An 8,540-nucleotide genomic window follows, 5' to 3' on the forward strand; every position below is an offset into this window, starting at 1 on the left:
GCTTCATCTTCTTTTGATTTGATGGCTGCTTTTGCCGTTGTTTTTGTTCTTCATTTGGGGCTAAATACTCCTCATCATCAGCTATTCTCTTCTTATCATTCATTTGGAATGATTTGTTGCCATTGTGCTCCATTTCTCATGTCTCAACATGGTCAATGAGTTCCCTGAGACTAGAACAATGATAATGATTAAGAGCGGTACGAAGTTTAAAATGCAAACCTCCTTGAAACTTCCTAAGCTTTTCCGAACTCCTGATCTTCTTGAAATGTTGGACCTTCAAAAGTAGCTCCCAAAATCTCTTGGTATAGTCACCAAGTGACTCATTTTTCCTTTTCCAAAGCCGATCCCATTCCATTTTTACATCTCTTTTGAAATGAATAGGAAGAAATTGGCTTTGTATCATGCAAACAAAGGACCGCCATGATTTTGGGGCAGCATGATCATATTCCAACCCCGTCCACCAAGTATGGGCTAAGTCGGTTAAATGTAAAGCTGCAAACTTAATCTTTTCTTTTTCTTTATACTTGTCATGACCATACAAAATTTGAAATTGACGAATAAACTTCAGAAGAAGATAAGGATTTCGGGAACCATCATACATACTGAACTTGATCTTCTTTTCAAGTTGAGATAGTGACTTAGTCTTCTTCTTCTTCTTATGCCTTCGTCCATGCCCGGATCTTGAGGTTGAAGATGATGAAGTGCTTGATGGGGATGAAGATGGAGACAAGGGTGAAGAATGTCGACGCCTTTGACGATGATGAGGTCTTCCACGAGAAGGGTGTGACTCTTCGTTACTAGAAGAGGGTCCATCAGAGTAGGCGCCAGATGACTTTGAAGAAGAGGATGAGCTTTGACGCGATCTCTTTCTTTGTCTTGAAGTAGAATGGACTGCCTCTTAGAAGTAGTTGGACTTCTTGATCGGCTCCTTTCATTGGTATGGCTTTGTCTCCTTGAAACAGATGGGCTTTTTTCCTTGAATTCTTTGGGATTCTCAACTTTTGTTAGTTTGAGAAGTTGGTCACGAATTTGCTGATTCTTCTCTCTAAGACTTTGAATGGCTTGAAGGATAGCACTCGACTAATCCATTAAGACTCTTAAGGAAAAAAAAAATATGTTCAAGCACTCAATGCAAGGGCTGAAAACAAACAAACTTATAATTGTAAGCACTACCAGTGTTGGGGTGAGGACCGAGCCAAAGCTCTGATACCACTGTAAACGCCCCAAACAACGTAGTATGCTTAAGAATTATGATATTCGCTTGTTTTCGAGATTTAATATAAAAGAGAATGAATACTTAAAGCTGAAAATGAAAATTACTCACAAAATTACAGCCATGAAAATGTAAAAGTAATGGAGACAAGATTGAGGGTTGAAGATGGGCAACCCCCCCCCCCCCCCTCGAAGGAATGTATTTCTGCTTAACCCAAGTACCTTAGGGAAGAGCTCAGTTACAATCAACCTGAGAGTGAGAAGAAGTAATTCTCACTCTCACAAGATCATGCAAAGATGTACAAACACACATGCATTATCTATTATGCAATGATAAGAACTGATTTCTTTACAGTATGAGAGAAGAAAAAGGGGAAATCAGCCTTCTCCATCGTTGAACAATAGTACATGGATAGGGCTTGCTTCTTGTTGCTAAAATGGAAGAAAGAGCTTGAGAAGGAGGTGCTGTAATGAATTTACAGGCTTGCTGTCCTATAAAACAGCAGTGATAGAAGAGGGAATATGGAGGAATTTGATAATGGAGAAGTGGGGGATGATGATGGGGATGCATGGGGCCAGTTTCTGGCTATCTGTGGTGCTGTACATGAGTTTACAACAAAGAAAAATGATGCTGAATGAAGAAAAACGAGCTCTTATTTATAGGAGAGGGAAGAGCTAGTACAAAAGGGGAAAGTGGAGTAGCACAAGACAAGTGTCCAGCCACATGTCATGAGATGTGACAAGTGGTGGGACACTTGGAAACTTGTGTGACAAGTGTCTTGACACTTGTCTCTTCTCTATGGCCTTCCTTTTTGGGTTGAATACTGTCAAGGATAGAAACAACCAAATTTAGTAAGCACAGTCAGAGTACAGAACTTACTATTTTTAGAGTGACATCCCTATTTTTTAGGACTAGCATTTTTAGGCTAATTCGAGGCTCCTAAAATTTAGGAACCTCCTAAAATTTAGGGATCTCTTAAAATTTAGGGACCCCCCAATATGGGTGTCATATGAAAGCTAATTCCGTGTACATCGCAAAAACGGTATCCGAATCTTCATGTGACTTTCCTATGCAAAGAAATGTGCATTTCAAGCTTTCAGCCCACACATGCACATTATACAAGCATTTCATGATCATGCCATCTTGTTGATTGTAACTGTCTGTTCTGGTGGATCTAGCCCACACTTCAAGGCATCAATCTTTTCTGTGTGCGAATCTAACCCTGATATGGGTGAGTTTTGGTCACATGCACCCAATCGGGCCATATAGGTGAAAGTGTGAACTATCTTTTCTCTAACCCACCACGTGGGTCCACCATAACCTGTGACCACTCATCAGTGGCCAACTCCAATGCACTTTTCTTTATATCTAATTAGTGCAAAGGAAATAAATTTAATAAATCATTATATAGACAAATTAATGAAAAAGTATACAAATTCTGTTTCTATAGAGTTGTGATAGTGTTACACAAGTAGATCAGACTGCCGACCAACCTCCTATACCTCCCAATGTCTGCTAGTGCTGATGTATCCTCGAGGGATAACTTTGCATTCACCTCCATAGGTGTAGCTATCTCCTTGCACTCAGTCATGCCAAATGCCTTCAAGATCTCCCATGTATACTTCTTCTGAGAGATGAAGATCTTTCGTGGCTCTTGCCAGACTTCAATCCACAAATAATAGTGCAGCAAGCCTAAGTCTGTCATTTCAAACTCAGAACTCAAAGCCTTTCGAGTTTGGTTGATCATATCTTCATAGTCACCTTTAATAAGAAGGTCGTCCACATATAGGACAATCACTACAGACTTTTTACCATCCCTGTAAACATACAAGTTAGCATCTGAGGCACATCTTTTGAAGTTTAGGTTTAAAAAGAACCTATCTATCCGCTGGTACCATGCTCTGGGGGCTTGTTTCAGCCCATACAATGCCTTCTTCAGCTTACACACTTTGTTCTCAGAATGGGGGGCCTCAAACCCTGGTGGCTGAGCCACGTACGCCTCCTCCTTGAGGTCACCATTTAAGAACGCTGACTTAACATCCATTTGGTACACTGGCCACTTCTTGTGGGCAGCCACTGCAAGTACCGTGCGAATAATGGTCGTTCTGGCAGTTGGGGCAAATGACTCTTGAAAATCAAACCCTTCAACTTGTGAAAATCCTTGGGCAACCAGTCTAGCTTTGTACTTTTCTAAGGTACCATCAGCCTTGTACTTTACCTTCCAGATCCACTTGGTGCCAATAACCTTCCGCTTTGCTGGTCGATCCACTAGCTCCCAAGTGTCATTCTTCATTATGCTGTCATACTCCGCCTGCATAGCAGCCTTCCATGATGGATCTGCAAGTGCTTCTTCTAAGTCAGTTGGCTCCTTTACTTCTCTCATAATCTCAACCATCAAGGCCATATTGACTATGTGAGCAGAAGCCCTCCTTTGCTCCTCTATTCTCTGAGACCTCCTTGGTCCGTCTACCTTCTCCTCAACAGATGCAGGCATAGGATTATTGTGGTCATAGAGCTGCTTCACCCAGCGCGGCAATGGTCTTTCCGGTGGGGTGATGTCAGGTTGGTGAACTTTTTCCTCATCATCTGAAGATGATGCTTCCTCCTCCTTAAGGATAGGGATAGCTCTCGAGACAGGTTCATAGTGGACTACTTCTTCGCTTGATGATAAAGTGGAAGAACTTGCCTTCTCCTCCTCCACTGTATGCGGCTCCTCCTTGAACACCACATCACGACTCGCGATGATCTTCTTTGCCTCTTGGTCATATAACTTGTAAGCCTTCTGCTCATCACTATAACCCAAGAAGATACATTTTCTGCTTTTTGGTTGTAACTTGTTTCTCTTCTCATTTGGAACATGTGCATAACATTCACATCCAAAAATTCTGAAATGTGAGACAGATGGTTTCTTACCAGTGTAAGCCTCATGAGGTGTTTTTCCCTTGAGAGCCTTTGTATAGCTCCGATTTAGAATGTAGACTGCAGTATTAACAACTTCAGCCCAAAAATGGTTAGGCAATCCCTTGCCCTTTAGCATGCATCTTGCCATCTCCACAATGGTGCGATTCCTGCGTTCCACAACACCGTTCTGCTGAGGTGTGTGAGGCATCGTCAATTGACGCTTGATCCCTTTGCTCTTGCAAAAGCCTTCAAACTCCTTTGAGTTGAACTCACCACCACCATCTATTCTAAATTTCTTCACACTTTTCCCTGTTTCATTCTCAACAAGTATTAGCCATTCTTTAAACTTACTAAAAGCTTGAGCCTTATCACGAAGGAAGTACACCCACATCTTCCTACTGTAGTCGTCGACAATCAACATAAAATAAGAAGATCCCCCCAAGGCTTGTGTAGGCATCTTACCACACAAGTCAGCATGCACCAACTCTAGAGGAGCCTGTGCTCTATTCTTGCTTTCTTGTGGAAATGCCTTTCTCTGTTGCTTGCCCATTATACAAGCTTCACATGGTTCCTTCAATTCAGTTATTGTAGGTAGGTGAGCAACCATACCTTGCTTTTACATCTCCTTCAATACTGCAAATCCGATGTGTCCAAACCTTTCATGCCAAAGCTTACTTGTGCCCACTCCAGCGGTGGCTGTAAGAGGACTTAGCTCATTCCTTCTTTCTCCTTTGCTAACAATTGTGCCAGCACTATCAATAATTTCTGCACCTGTCTTCTTGAACCTCACTTCATGACCAAGATCAGTTATGGTAGCAACTGATAATAGATTTCTCCTGATTTCGTGAACATAAAACACATTTGAAAGCTTTTTGACTTCACCATTTGCAGCAACAAAAGAAATAGTACCTGTGCCCACAGCAGGGCATTTAGCATCATTTCCAACCGTCACAGTGATGGATTCTTATAGAGGCTGCATAGAACTGTATAGACCTTTCTTGTTGGTCATGTGACAGGAGGCCCCACTATCCAACACCCATGAGTCAGTGGTAGATTATTCTTGCGCTGAGGAGCACACTTCCTCAATAGTCGCCATGAATAATTTCAGCTCTGCTTCAGCCATATTGGCTGTCTCTTTCCCTTTACTTTTAAGGGTACCATTCTTTTCATCTGCCTTCTTGACACGACAATCTGCAATTGCATGTCCTTTCTTCTTGCAGTAGAAGCACTCTCCTTGAAACTTCTTCTTTCCGCCCTTCTTCTTTTTGTCACCATCATTTTTGGTGAAGGAACCACCTTTACCTTTTGCATTGGCAGAGAATGCAGCATCTCCATTGTTGCTTCCTTCTCGGGCTTTCAGCCTCAACTCCTCCTCCATTAATAATGCACAAAACTCCTCAAAAGTCAAAGCTTGAGGTCTCACTTGAGTATTAAGGGCAGTTACTAGTCCATCAAACTTTTGTGGACAAATCCGAAGACACCTCCGAGCTAGCTCTTTGCTAGTCTTTTGTATCCCAGCGCCAGCCATCTGGTCGCGCAGATTCTTAATCCGAGTGATGAATGCTTTAACCGTCTCTCCTTCAGCAAACTTCTCCACTGCTAGTTGATTCTCCAAGTTTTGAATCCTCGTTTGGTTTCGTGTTTCATACTGACTCCTTAGTACATTCCAAGCCTCTAACGCTTTGGTTGTATGCTGAATCAAAGTCAGAACACTGTCAGAACAGCTTGTTACTAAGGCACACAATGCATCTGCATTCCTTCGTTTCCAAGCTTGTAGAAGATCTGCATTCGGAGAAATCATCACACTAGGATTTGATGGGTCGGGGGTAGGCTGTGGTTCTGCGTCAGTCCCCAGCACAGTCTCCAGAAGCTCATAAGAATCAAGGATAGTTGTAATTTTGAACTTCCACAAGGTGTAGTTTGTACCATCTAACTTGCCTTCGCTAAAGGTTGGTGGACGAATCCTCAGTGTTTGAATAGCCGGTACAGCAACACCACCTCCTGCACTGCTTCCTGATGCGCCAGAACCGCTTTCGAAAGTCGACATAGTTTCTCTTGCTATTGAAGCCTTTGCCTCTTGCACACTCTCCGATCTCTAGAGCCCCTTGGGCTCTGATACCATGTAAAATATTACACGGCGCAGCGAACAGAATTTGAGAAAGAGATAGAGAGTACACAACAGATAAGAGGAGAATCAGTAAATTCTTTAACTCCAAACAACTGATACAAAGATGGCTCTATCCACCTGTGCGCTTCCACTATGTGAAGCTTAGATGGCGATCTAGACAGAAGATAGGTGAAGAGCTTAAGGCTAGCTGGAACAACAAATCTGGCTGGGTGAAAGATGAGTGAGAGATGGCTGCGAAGGGGTTTAGCTTTTATAGCCCGCGAAGGTCGTTAGGTCGGCCTGCTGGACCGACCCACCATATGAGCTTCGGCGGCCCCCGGACCCCACAATAGGGGCCCCTTTTAACTCCCTTACACTGCAACTCGATGCAATGCGCCTCGAGTTGCTACCAGCTTAACCACTCCATCTAACCCAAAGATTAGACCCACAACGGTCACCTTTTTGCCATCTGGTCACATAGACCTCATCTGATATACAAAGTCAGGACTCAACCAATGTCCGGGCTCACATTTGGCTTCTCCTCATAATGGGGGCCTTACAACTTTGAGCACCATGGATCATTGGTAGCACCTAATGAGGGTGGGGCATTGATCATATCTAACAAATGTGTTTCAGAAATGGCACATGTTTCACAATTGGCCCCTTTACCCTAACTGGCTTGGGGCCCACCTTCTTTCTGCTTCATGTAGCTTACAAAGCTAGTTCACCATTTTTGTGAGCAAAGGAACGTGTTGCCACTCCCCCCTTCAATCAAACAGAAAATAAAAGAAGCCTATCTACACTCATCACAATGTCATGCCCTTTTGGTCACATCAGTATATCTTCAGGACTGTTAGCTAGTTTTAGCACTATTATTTTTTCTAAGGCATCATTGTTAATCTAACATATTGCAAAAAAGGATGAGGCTACCAAGCCTATTTGTAAGCTCCTCAAGCATGTCTAATCCTCTTTGAGAGGTGTCCTTTCCACCTTTTTTGGGTGATATATCTTTACTAAATATATTCTCCGCATTAATACAATCCCATGCCTTATAGAAACTGGAGGGGAGCTACAAGCTCTACCCCGAGACCTACGGACCACTTATTGCTCAAGTGTTTCAGCGGCCATGGCTACCTCTCACATAGCCGATGCACAATGCCTACCTTACAGGTGTAGTGAGCTTACCTTGATGCTCGATCGAGTACCTCCTCTTTCTTGAACACCGGTAGCTCCACGATCCTTGAGGCAAGCTCAAGCAACCTCAATCCCTCTCCCATGAGCTTCATCCTCCATAGCCACGCGCGAGACAAGAGAAGAGAAGAGAGGAGGGGAAGGTGAAGGTGAAGAGAGAAGATGGAGAGCTTCTTCTCCAAGATCCCTCACTCTCACACAATCACTCCCTCACACTCTCTCAATCCCTCTCTCAAGCACAACAAGAAGGCAAGAAACAAGAGAAGAAGAAGAAGAAGCTTTGGCCACACACAAGAATGATATTCTCATTTACTTTTTGAACTTTATATACATGCCCTACTTTTCATGGGCGGTCATTCCCTTTTTTACATGGCCGGCCATTAGCCTAGGCCCATTTCTCATTTCCCACCGTTCTAATCTATCCTATTCTGAACTAATGCATACAATTTGCACAGGAGTGAGCCTGGCGCTCTTTTACAAGGATTCGGGAGTGCTTTCACACTTAATGGTGCGCTTTTTACTCTTTTACTTTCCTTGGGCGACTCTAAGACTTCCTGAGGGTTGTGCCCGTGCTTTTAATTTTTTCAGGGTCTGGTTATCGGTTAAGGCGCCTTTTTCTTCCTTTTGTCCTGCGCCTTTTGCTATTTCCTTTTTTCCATTTTCCGCTCCTCTGTGCTGTGGTAAACATTACCCCCTCCTAGCCAAGTGCCAGTCCCATGGCACTGTGGTTGGAAGTAGTGGGATAGATGATGCTGTTGCTAGGTGGAACTGGTGGGTAGATGACACTAATGCTTGTGAATGAGAGGTGATGGAGTTTGATGACGATGACCAGGAGAGATTCCGGCGTGCTTTAGACTTCATGAAAATGCTCGAGATTTCACACACAGTTGTGGCTGCTATTCTGTGATGGCTGATAGAGGTTCCAATTGGCTGGTGGAAAATAGGTAGCCGGTTATCCTTTGGTCAACAGAAACGCTTGATCAATAAGCAATCCCTTAGGAGAATGGTGTTGGAGGGATTTATCCTGGAGAAACCCCCCTGAACTCTGTCTTGACAAAGGTTTGCTTTGTCTTCGCATGGAAGATCTTTGTCTTTGTTTTGAAGATCTTGTTACCCTGAGGATCCTTG

Source organism: Lygodium microphyllum, chromosome 29, assembly GCF_053477565.2.
Source record: "Lygodium microphyllum isolate KBCC chromosome 29, Lygodium_microphyllum_v1.1.10, whole genome shotgun sequence".
In the NCBI taxonomy this organism is placed as follows: Eukaryota; Viridiplantae; Streptophyta; class Polypodiopsida; order Schizaeales; family Lygodiaceae; genus Lygodium; species Lygodium microphyllum.